General features: G+C 43.8%; 2 pseudogenes; one reads left to right on the top strand and one right to left on the bottom strand.

Moving 5' to 3' along the window:
• The first annotated feature begins 9,343 nt into the window (after positions 1 to 9,343).
• Positions 9,344 to 10,744, top strand: LOC123101471 (glutathione S-transferase T3-like; annotated as a pseudogene).
• Positions 10,745 to 10,862: 118 nt separating this feature from the next.
• On the bottom strand, positions 10,863 to 12,190 carry LOC123101470 (uncharacterized; annotated as a pseudogene).
• Positions 12,191 to 13,005: the final 815 nt, after the last annotated feature.

Here is a 13,005-nt window from a genome sequence, read left to right as displayed (position 1 = left end):
TGGGTGGTTTTGGTAATTAATAACAACATATAAGTCATTTATCTAATGCAATTGATAATAGATTTCAGAGAAGATCAATGACTGGCATGGCAAGGACTAGTGAACATGGATCCCTCAAAATACTAAGGATAAAGATTGGCAAAGCTTCAAGACTCTGCATTTTTGGTTAAGTGGTCCAAGATCACATTGAGTCCATATGAAAAGCCAATACTATTAAAAGGGGATGAGGTATTGATCATGCATCAATCGCTCAAGTGCTTAGTGATATTGCTCCAAAACTCTCAACTACTTCTCCACATCATTCCTATGCAAAACCCTAAAGTTGATCTCGGTCCCATCGGAAAGCTCTCATCCACACCCACCGAGATTACATATACACGCCACATGCCAAACCCTAACTATTCGGAACAACCAAAATGGATCTCGGTCTCACCGAGATGAAACGATCGGAATTTCCAAAACGAGGTCTTGCCCTAGCCATTGCACTTCGGAGATGGTATGATCGTCTCACTGAAAAGCCTAACGGTCAAGTCTTTTACACTAGTCGGTCTCACCGAGATTTTCATGTCGGTGTCATCGAGTTGGGTCAAAGGCTTGTAACGGTTGGATTTTTTGTGCTGCCTATTTATACCCCTCTACCACCACCAACTCCCTGAGAGATCCATCAGAACGAACCACAACTTCCACTACTCAATTTTTGAGAAGAGAACCACCTACTCATGAGTTGAGATCAAGTGACTCCAATCCAACCATTTGAACCTTGATTTCTAGCATTCCCCAAGTTTCTTTCCATTCAATCGCCTCTCCCAAAGGCGAAGCTATGTATAAACCTGAGGGGGCAGTGCCCCCCCCCCCAGCCCAAATGACATTTATTTTTTACTAGGTAGTAATTGCCCCTGCAGCTCTGGGACATGCCCATCTTGCCATCCACATGCACGCACAAACCCATCATCACGCTTCATGCACAGGCTCGACCGTTTGGCCTCTATACCCCAACCACGCTCCGGCATGTCTGCTAGCCTCCATCCATGAATTAGGCAACCAGCCACCATGCCGCCACACTGCCTCAACCCCGACGCCGACTAGAAGCTCGCCACCGCACCTGAGACCGTGGTCTTCGGCTCTTCGCCACTAGCTGGTCTGGCCATGTTGGTCGGCCGGCCGTCGTCACCGGCTACTCGGCTTCATACAAATTTGGCTACTAGACTTTGTAAGTGCCATGTGCCCAGCTCAATTGCAACCTTAAAATATTGGAATTTGGATCGCCTGTGTGCAGTTTTGCATGTACAACGGTGAAATTAGAAAAACTGCGAGCATCACTAAATTGGAGTTTCTTGTTGTTTCATGTATGAGTTTGATTAGAAATTTAGTAATTAGTGTACCTATTCATCCAATCTAATATGGGATTTCTTGTTTCTTGCACCACGAGTTTGTTATGTTGATATGTAGTACTACTTCTTTTTTTTTGTTATAGTTGGCTCACAGAATATCATTGAGGTTTGAAGGTTGTTGGTATAAATAGAGAAGTTGTATATTTTGATGTAGTCAGTTCTCTTAAGGAGTATATATTGCTAATTATACATGTATTTTGCAATCAATATGGCTAACAATAAGCATTAATTTTCCTTGATGCTACAAGTTCTGGTTTGTTGTGGTTCTTTATTTTTTTACCATTGCCCCCCCAATAGATTCTTGTCAAGCTCCGCCACTGGCCCCTCCTACCAAAGTCAAATCTGTGAGAGAGTGTTTGAGTGTTGGAGAGACTATCATTTGAAGTACAAGAACAAGGAGTTCATACCAACAACACCATCTATTACCTTTAGGAGAGTGGTGTCTCCTAGATTGGTTAGGTGTCACTTGGGAGCCTCCAAGATTGTTGAGTTGAACTAAGGAGTTTGTAAGGGTAAGGAGATCTCCTACTTCATGAAGATCTACCCAGGTGAGGCTAGTCCTTAGTGGGCGGAAGCCATGATGAAATACACAAGGTTGCTTCTTCGTGGACCCTTCGTGGGTGGAGCCCTCTGTGGACTCGTGCAACGGTTACCCTCTGTGGGTTGAAGTCTTCTTCAACGTGAAAGTATGATAACACCACCTATCGAAACCACCCCAAAAATCATCATGTCTTCATTGTGTTTGAAATCTCCAATCCCTCCTTTATATTCATATGCAAAGTCTTTTACTTTCTGCTGCACAACTCTTAGACTTGCATGTGTAGGGTGTGCTTGACTTGGTTGAATTGCTAAAACTTTCCCACAACTGAAATTGGGGAAATGATAAGTTTTTATTTGGCCAAGTAGTCTAATCACCCCCCCCCCCTCTAGACATACTTTCGATCCTACATCTTCATTCCGAGCATCTCCGGGGTTGTGTTCTCGATACCTAAGCACACACAATGTTTTCGCTTGAGGTAGTAGCCATGTCTCGCGTGGTTCATATGGAAGTGCATTAAGGAGAGATGTCACCTCGGTCTCGATAGCTCTTGCACGTGCTCGTGTCATTGGTTCGTTTGGAACTTGGGGAGACAATGGTGGGTCCATGAGGATGACCGTCGGATGCTTCGCGTCATTCAAGCTCCAGAGAAATGCAAGTGGAGAAGTAAGTGCAAGCCCACTAATGAAGTGCATTGCATCTGTTTGAGTCTTAGAGAATGATGACCCACAGGTATAGGGTATCTATCGTAGTCCTTTCGATAAGTAAGAGTGTCGAACCCAACAAGGAGCAGAAGGAAATGATAAGCAATTTTCAGTAAGGTATTCTCTGCAAGCACTGAAATTATCAGTAACAGATAGTTTTGTGATAAGGTAATTTGTCACGGGTAACAAGTAATAAAAGTAAATAAAGTGCAGCAAGATGGCCCAATCCTTTTTGTAGCAAAGGACAAGCCTGGACAAACTCTTATATAAAGGAAAACGCTCCCGAGGACACATGGGAATTATCGTCAAGCTAGTTTTCATCACGTTCATATGATTCGCGTTCGGTACTTTGATAATTTGATATGTGGGTGGACCGGTGCTTGGGTACTGTCCTTCCTTGGACAAGCATCCCACTTATGATTAACCACTCTTGCAAGCATCCGTAACTACAAAATAAGTATTAAGTTAAACCTAACCATAGCATGAAACATATGGATCCAAATCAGCCCCTTACGAAGAAACTCATAAACTAGGGTTTAACCTTCTGTCACTCCAGCAACCCATCATCTACTTATTACTCCCCAATGCCTTCCTCTAGGCCCAAACAATGGTGAAATGTCATGTAGTTGACGTTCACATGACACCACTAGAGTAAAGACAACATACATCTCATCAAAATATCGAACGAATACCAAATTCACATGACTACTTATAGCAAGACTCCTCCCATGTCCTCAGGAACAAACGTTACTACTCACAAATCATATTCATGTTCATAATCAGAGGGGTATTAATATGCATAAAGGATCTGAACATATGATCTTCCACCGAATAAACCAACTAGCATCAACTACAAGGAGTAATCAACACTACTAGCAACCCACAGGTACCAATCTGAGATTTTGAGACAAAGATTGGATACAAGAGATGAAGTAGGGTTTGAGATGAGATGGTGCTGGTGAAGATGTTGATGGAGATTGGCCCCTCCCCCCCCCCCCGATGAGAGGATCGATGGTGATGACGATGGTGATGATTTCCTCCTCCCGGAGGGAAGTTTCCTCGGCAGAACAGCTCCGCCGGAGCCCTAGATTGGTTTCGCCAAGATTCTGCCTCGTGGCGGCAGAGTTTCGTCTCGTAAGCTCGCTTATGATTTTTTCCAGGACAAAAGACTCCATATAGGCAAAGATGGGCATCAGAGGGATGGCGGGGGGCCGACGAGGCAGGGGGCGCGCCCAGGGGGTAGGGCGCGCCCCCACCCTCGTGGATGGTGGGTGGCCCCCCTCTGGTACTTCTTTCGCCTAATATTTTTTATATATTCTGAAACGTGCTCCCGTAAAATTTCAGGACTTTTGGAGATGTGCAGAATAGGTCTCTAATATTTGCTCCTCTTCCAGCCCAGGATTCCAGCTGTCGGCATTCTCCGTCTTCATGTAAACCTTATAAAATAAGAGAGAGTAGGCATAAGTATTGTGATATAAGGTGTAATAACAGCCCATAATGCAATAAATATCAATATAAAAGCACGATGCAAAATGGACGTATCAGAGAACCTTTTCCTCTGTATGAATGTTTATTATTCAATTCCAATTTCTTCCTAAAGCTTCCCAAAAAAAATCCCGAATTAGATCCAAAATTAACGGGTTAATGTTAGCTTATCCATGCAGTTAGGCACTCTTCAAATAGGAATCCATTTCCTAACTGGGTGTTTGGCCGATGCAATTGACGACTATTACTTGAAGAGCATCGCAAGATTGAGAACCGAAGCTCATGCTCAGCTCCAAGAAGATCTTATTGAGCATCACTGGTAACGTCATAGCGAGTCCTAATTGTTCTATCACATGCTATTTGGTATATTTGCACCATTCAATGTGCTTAAATTTGAATATTTTGGTTTGTAAACTATGAATTGGGTATGTAAACTATGTACGTAATATGCTCGAACATTCAAATTTATGTTTAATTTTTATATGTGTGCTAATATGTAACTGCAATGTGTACTAGAAATGCAAAGTTTGGGGAAAACAAACATTTACTCCATTAAATATAAAAGATCAGTTAGGACAGATCAAATCTTAATGGGCTAAATATACTTCACTAAGGATTTACTCCACCGTATCCTACTCTATTTATTGATGATTCGTTTAGAAATGACCTAACTACAAGCGGCGTTACAGCGTACGGAAACTTTTCTCTAGCAGAGTTGTCTACCTATTCATATTTTTTGCCACACGAGTGATGGTTTAATTTATGAAATGCTAATGTTTGTCCATGAATAAAAATAACTTAGTTTTTGCTGGAACAACAAGATGTTGTTTCTTAATTTAAAAAGATGAGTATTGTATATTGAAAAAAAACACCTAAGCATTTCACCTGTAATGGAATTAAATATTAAAAAATCATATGTAATCGATCAAAATGATTTTTTTCTTATCCAACGAGCATTGAGTAGTGTTTTCGGAACCTCAATCAAGCCAATGTTCCAGGCACCATAATTATGGCATGTGTGCTCCAATCCAGAGATTCTACAACACAAGATTTTAATCAACTAGCCAATCTTCCATATTCGTTTGGTGGTGGTGCCGCAGTGTGTGTGAGCATCAATGTTTGAGGCCAGTGGGTCAGTGGCACATGCTTGTTGTTCCTTTGTTTGCGTGGATTGGGGGTGACGGCCGCCATGGATAATCAGCTATCAACATCACAAGTGTGAGCGGTTTCTCCAAAAAGAAACGCGCGTGCAGCAAGAGCCCCACACGTCTTGGTTTTTGACATCGATGGCTTCCTTCTAAAATTTGGAGACCCTTTTGTTAATTTAATTGTGTTACTTGGATACTTCCATCAAAAAGTTGCCTCGCGAGAATCACATGTGTTGCCCCTCATTCAGCCCGGCATAATTAAAGGCCAGGCCATTTTTGAATGAAATATGACTTTGCACAAATAACCACATTGTTGCGCCAACGTGTGGAAAGAAAGTCATGCCACAACTACGGTGTGTGTTTTGAGTTTTGGTGCTTTTAATCTGTGAGATCAAAGGATGTTTCTAAGGATAATCCCTTACACTTGGGGTTTTTTGTTGCCTGAAGGCTTCGGCATTGCGAGCATCCCATATTTTCCGAAGAATGATGAGCATCTCAAAATTTCCAAAGTGTTTCAGATAGCCATGTCGGTGTTGTTGTTTGCCAAATGTCCTCCAAGGACGATATGGAAGGGGCCAAAAAAATCAGGAGGGGTTGTGTTGATTTTTTGTAGTCATGGATCTAGGTTGCACTCTTAGGTTGTAGGCTTGACCATGCTTTTGTTTATAAAGTAAAGACAAATAAGGTGTCAATTTCAAGAAGCGCAACACTTAACAAAGGCAAATTTCATGGATGTTCTAAAGGAAGAATATTAGGTGATGCTGCATACAAGCAGTCAAGCAGGAGTAAACTAGTAGCATCCGTGAACTAACTATTATTATAAGCAAGAAAGTGACAACAAACACACGCATCCCCGTTCTATCTCATAATAGACTGTGTACTTAATTTTGTTAGGATAAGCCCGTACTGCAACAAATTAATTCATAGTTAATACACATTATATGTATGTATTTCACAAGCAATCAAGCAAGACTAAAGAAAGTATAAGTATATGTGAGCTAACCATGATTACAAGCAAGAAAGTGACGACAAACACACGCCTTCCCATTTCATAATATAATGTGCATTTCATTTTTATAGCAATGCAATATAATGTGTACTTGATTTATTAATATAATGAATTAATTTGTTGATATGTGGTTATATGCTATGAAATCATTTCAAGCGATTCATTTTTGTATAGCAATTTATTGATAATTGTGATTTCCTATCAAATATACTAATACACCTTAGTTACATAGAACCACCCTTCGATCTCAACTACCCAACAGTTGAACTTTTTAACGGATTTACTAATTTCATGTAGATGAGAATTAGGACCGCCATCTAACTTTTACACCATTTGATTAATCAAATAGGAAAAACAAGGAAAGCATTTCACGAATCTTCACGTAAAATGATGTAGAAGTTAATTAGTTAATTTTCATCTAGATGAGAGCTAGCCACCCCTTTTTTAACAGTTTTGCTAAAGCACATCTAGATGTGCCATAAGTATTACACATCTAAGTCTTATGTCATTGATCCTACGTCGAGATTCGTGTGGATATTTTCTTTTCCTTTTTTCTTTTCATCTTTATGCTTGATTCACTCATTTAGATGTGCAATAACTAGAGCACATCTAGATGTGTCCTAGACACTTCCTTTTTTAATACTACTCGCATAAAAGAAGTGCAAATTAACTTGCAGGAAATAAATTAAATTTGTAATCATGTGACCAACATGTGAACGTCCGAATCCATGTAAAGGATTTGCTGTAACGCCCCGAACACACCCGCCGGTGGTCGTTACTCCTGGCGGGATCTAGACTGGCTCCACATATCAATACTAGTCTTTTCTGCGCACTTTGTCCTCACTCATGCGCAACCGGGAGCAACTTCCCGGTCGGTCACCCATCCTGACACTACTCCAAGCTAAGCACGCTTAACTTTGGAGTTCTGTCCGAATGGGCTCCCGGAAAAGAAGGAATTCCTTATTGATATGAGTAGTCTATCATCCCTATTAAGCCAGACTATCACATTTGCTATGGACGAGTTAGGTACATACGAGTAGCATTGAGCTTAGTCGATCTTGCTTTCGCCTTGTTGATTGACCTGGGTTTAGCCTAATGGCGCGCATTGAGCGTGGCTATAGTGTGCACTAATAAGAATCGACGGGTTTGAGGGTGCGTGTCCAACTATCCTGAGAAGAGCAGACTGGCCACCGATTGAGCTCCCAAAGTCAGTCGCTGATCACTGGAAGCAACAACGCGTCTGCACTGATCGCAGAAGAACAAATTTGGTGTTTTGACCCTTCTGCGAAATTAGTCATATTTGATCTTGGTTTAAAAAAAATCAAAATCTGACATTTTTTCTACTGCCAACGTCGATGGCGGTAGGATATATTAGCCTACGCCAACTCTTGACGGTAGGTAACTTATCCGCGTCAACGCATTGCAACCCTACCGTTAAACAGCCTGTGCTACTCTATCATTAAGGTGCCGGGCGGTAGGCAGGTATAAGCACTGTATTTTCGTAAAATAGTCAAAACATCAAATTTGCCTATTGCATGAAGCGGGCAATTGGGTTGGAGTGCTCACGCCGCCGGCACCCCAAAGCGGATCGAGTTCGTACGTTGGATGGCCAAAACTCAAAAGAAGAGGAGGACATGAGTTCGTCTACGCGGATCAGTACTGGATAGAAGCATCTCGGCCAAACTGCAAAGCTGCTTCCTTTTGCAGAAAGAAATTGATAAATTGAGCCGCTCCTTTTGCTGAAAGCCAGCCCACCAATCATCAGATAAGATGCAGGCCCCGGACGTGGAATTGCTTGCACCATGATCCCGGCCGCTACATCATCCCGTATCATGCATGAACCAAGTCAAGCTCAGTCGTCTCGTCACGATCGAATCGAGCGCATGCACTGCACACCAGACGCGTGTTCATATCGACCAGATAGTACCACTAGTAGTACTACACAAAGTGGTGGTGGCAGTAGTACCACGCCGTGGACAGCTACCTGCGGCTGACAGAGATACAGATCCAGCCGCCCGTCAGTTCAGCTCGATCGGCTTTGCTCATAGTGTTATTATTAGGCTGCACTGAGTGGGTGGCTCGCCGTTTTCTCGCCCCCCCCCCCCCCCCCCTTTTCGTTTCCTTTTGCGTGCCAAGTGAAACGGTAGACTGTACCACCAGTTTCCCCGTCCGGTCACCCATCAATCAATCAATTAATCAATCGGAGTTTCCACGAGATATTTCAGCTGCATACGCGGGGCATAGCGGTCGATCTCATTTAGAATAATGCAGATTTCCAAAGTTCACATCATCACCTGTTAAAATTTGGTTTATTTGGTACGACTACTGAGAAGACCAGAGGATACTTTTTATGCAGAGATTAGCATCCCTAATCCCGTTCAATCATCGCAACTTTTTATGCAGCGTATGAAAACTTTTCTCCTGCAGAGCTGTATATCTATCCATTTCAATCTGGGCTTTCTACTCGACCACAGGAGCGGCGTTTTGCTCACTGCAGTGCCAGCAAGTCCAGTCAACTCAAGCATCCTTGACTTTCTAGAAGCAGGAGCTGACAAGGGAGTTTAGAGGTCTATATACTGCTTAGAGCATCTCTAGTGGATGGTGTATATGGAGGTGGATGCTAAATATACACGATCAAAATCAAAAAAGCTTTCCCAGTGGATCGTGTATCAGATCGTGCACCTATACACGTCGCTCCCACGAGCGTACCTGGCGTGGGACTAAAGACGACCGAGCCACGCTCGTGGGCTCGCGCTCCCGCTCCCACGACCGAAAAAAGCTCCCGCTTCCGCTCCCGTTCCTCTCCGGTCGCCTCCCCAAGGTCGCCGTCGCCCCTCTCCGGCCGCCGCCCAAGGTCGCCGTCGCGTCTCCTCTCCGGCCGCTGCCCAAGGTAACCATTTTTTCCTTCCTCGCGAGCGGGAGCAGAGGGGCGGCGGCAGCACGCCCTGCAGCCCGATCTGGCGGCGGCGTCGGTGCCTGCGCGCGCCCTGGTGAGAATAGAGGGCGGGGACGGGGGGCTGGGCGACAAGTGGGGGCTGGGCGGCGGAGCGGTGGGGGGGAGGGGGGACATGCAGGGGCGACGGCTGGGGACGGGGGGCTGGGCGGCGGAGCTGTGCAGGGACGGGGAGCCGGGCGCGCCTGTTTGTGCAGGGACGGGGGGCTGGGCGCCTGTCTGGGGCGGAGCGGTGGGGGGAGGGGGAGATGCAGGGGCGGTGGGGGGGGGGGGAGCTATGCAGGGACGAGCGGGGCGCCATGGGGAGATGCAGGGACGAGCGGCGCCGGGAGGAGATGCAGGGGAGATGCATAGCTCTTTGGAAGGAGAAGAAAATAATTTTTGCTTCTCAATTTGATGCCAGATTGTGGTCTAAAATAGTTGTGCATTGGTTGCTTGCAGATGGATAGTGACCAAAGCTTCTTGGACACCCTTGGTTTTGGTTACACGCAAACACAACTAGAAAGTCCAATTGGAGAGCAGGCAACTTCATCAACTCAGCATCGTTCTGCAATAACAGAGAAAGGAAAATCCAACAAAGGCAAAAATTGGTCTAGTGATGAGGACAAGGTTCTCATAGCAGCATGGGCAAATACAAGTTTGGATATTGTTGGGACAGATCAAAACCGGGATGCTTATTGGGATAGAATTTCAGAGTACTACAACACACACAAGGAATCATCATGGCCGGAGCGCAATGCTAATGCAATCAATTGCCGTTACACAATGATTAACAGAGAGACCTCTAAATTTTGTGGTTGCCTTCAGCAGATTATAAATAGGCAAGAAAGTGGAAGGACTATACAAGAGAAGGTATGCGCCTTTCTTGTAATTCTATATGTGATGTGCAATATTCTATATGTGTTGTGCTTATTTTAACAACATATTTATATGTGCAGACAAACGATGCATACATTTTGTTCAAGGAAATGGATCTTAAAAAAAGAAGCCTTTCACACTGATGCATTGCTATGTAGAGTTTTCGAAGTATCCAAAGTGGCAGACAAGAGAAGTTGAAACTTCTCTTAAGAAACAAAAGAAGACCATTGATGCAAGTCCGGGCACAGCCACCAATGATCCGGCTGATGCATCCTCGGTACGTACTGATGCTACCTCGATACACACTGATGCTCTTGAACATGAGAAAAGACCTGATGGTGTGAAGAGGGACAAGAGAGGTAAAGCTGATGACAGTGCTTGCAAGCTGTCATTAGAAACTGTGTGGGCAGCAAAGCTAGAGAAGGATGAGATGAAAGAGGCGGCAAGAAATGCTCGCTATGCACAACAATTGGAATTGCGAAAAGAGGAGATTGCACTCAAAAAGAATGAGGATGCACGAAACGAGAGGGAGGATGCACGGAGACAATTTGAATTAGATGAGAGGATCATGCTCATCGACACAAGTGGTATGACTGATGTTCAAAAGCAGTTCTACCAAGCTAAGCAGAAGGAGATCCTTGCTCGTGGCCTAGGGTAATGTGAGCTATATGTTGTAGTTGTAAGAACTATTTACTGCTTTCTGCTAGTTGAGGACATGGATTACATCACTCATTACATAAATATTTTTATTGATAGCTGCATTACAAAGACATGGATTACTCGTTTCCAAACTTTTGCCACACATGGTCAATTAGATCAAGTTTAAGCTGATCATGTTCATCGAAATTTCTAATCTGATGAGTCATCTGAATAAAAGAGCTCAGTTCTTCCGCATGAGTACGAGAGACTGTGACTCTTTCTCCCATTGCCTCAAAAGTGCAGCTTTGCCGACCAGTTTGTCGCTCCTCTTCAACTATCATATTGTGCATTATGACACAAGCTTTCATGACATCAGTGATTTCTTTATGTTTCCATCCTTTAGCAGGTCCACGAACAATGGCAAAACGGGATTGCATAACTCCAAAGGCTCGTTCCACATCTTTCCTAGCCCCCTCTTGCTTCTTGGCAAAAGTTTTATGCTTTCTGCTAGTTGGAGCCGGTATGCTCTTCACAAATGTTGCCCACCGTGGATAGATACCATCTGCAAGGTAATACCCCATTGTGTACTGATGGCCATTGATGCTATAATTCACTGGAGGAGTTTGGCCTTCGGCTAGCTTTGTAAAAATAGGAGAACATTGAAGAACATTTATATCATTCAGAGACCCTGGTAAACCAAAATAAGCATGCCAAATGCAAAGATCTTGTGAAGCAACCGCTTCCAAGATCATAGTGGGCTCGCTCACATGGCCTTTAAACATGCCATGCCATTTTTTGGGGCAATTTTTCCACCCCCAGTGCATGCAATCTATGCTCCCTAACATACCGGGAAATCCTCTTTCCTCCCCTATTGCAAGTAACCTAGCAATGTCTTCTTCATTTGGAGATCTCAGGTACTTTTCCCAAAAACTTCACAAATTTTGATCACAAATTTCTTGCAAGACTCTAAATTAGTAGACTCAGCGGACCGGATGTACTCATCAACATAATCAGCTGCTACTCCATATGTTAGTATCCGCATCGCCGCGGTCATCTTTTGCAAAGGATGTAACCCAAGAGCTCCAGAAGCACTTCTTTTTTGCGTAAAATAATAATCATAGTCATGCTCAAGTATACCATCAGCTATGCGATTGAACAAAGTACGCGACATCCTAAATCTGTGCATAAAAATTAAATGAGACAGGGAAATGAAAAAAGGACCAGAGAAGAGAAGTGTACTAATTATGAACCTTCGTCGAAACAAATGTTCGGGAAAGCGAGGAACTTCTTTGAAGTAGTCGTCCCACAGAAGAAGAAATCCGGCATCTCTTCCTCGATCGATTGACTGACGTCCATGCTTGGAACCGCCATGGCGTCGAGCGTTCTTCCTCTCTTCCTCCTCGCGCTCGGCGAATGCTGCAAGTATGAGTTCATCGTCGCCAGATGAAGATGACGAAGAACTCATGTCCCAAGTGGATGTGTTCATTGTGTTGCGTGAGAAACGATAGAAAAATCTAGGTGAGGAGAGAAGTGTGCTGGAAGAGGTGGTAGGAGTGGTTTATATAGATCGAAAATATGGCCGTTGGAAATATAGCCGTTTGAAAATATAGTCGTTGGAATATACACGTCCTAATTTACACGTTCCACTGAAAAACTGGGAGGTGTATAATTTAGGAAGGTGTATATGGACGTGTATATGGAGATATACACGTCCAAATTTACACGTTCCACTAGAGATGCTCTTAGGTCCTCACCAACTCTGACCTGTAAAATGGACATGGATGCGGGAGCTGACCATACAATATTAATCGTATATATCCGGTTACATTTTGAATGAATTTTAATTAAATTGATCAAATTTGATTCATTCAAACTCGAATGATTTTTTTACACAAAACGGGATGTTTTTCTTCTAAACTGGAGCAGATTCATATTTAGACATATTTTCAACTAGACCAGACTGTAAACCTGGACTAAAATGACTGCCGACCATGAGTCTCGGAAAATTAAATCCCACCTCCTCCGCAACCATGAGCTTCGGGAAGTGAAGCTATCTGCCTCCACGTTGCCGGCAAGCGGCTAATCGGCCGATGATGTTGTGCCCACCAAGCTTGGCTTCAACGGGGGACGAGAGGTGGCCTTTCGGGACTCGAACGCCGGCAACCTCCCTGTAAGTGCATCTAGTTCCACCCCTAATTGATTTTGGAGTATTGACGACAAACCTAGTTGAGGGACTAATGTGTTTGTGAGAATTGCAGGATAACACAGGTAGTAGTCGCT

Source organism: Triticum aestivum, chromosome 5A, assembly GCF_018294505.1.
Source record: "Triticum aestivum cultivar Chinese Spring chromosome 5A, IWGSC CS RefSeq v2.1, whole genome shotgun sequence".
Lineage (NCBI taxonomy): Eukaryota > Viridiplantae > Streptophyta > Magnoliopsida > Poales > Poaceae > Triticum > Triticum aestivum.
Note: the sequence above shows the minus strand (reverse complement) of the source record. Positions and strands in the feature narration are given on the sequence as shown.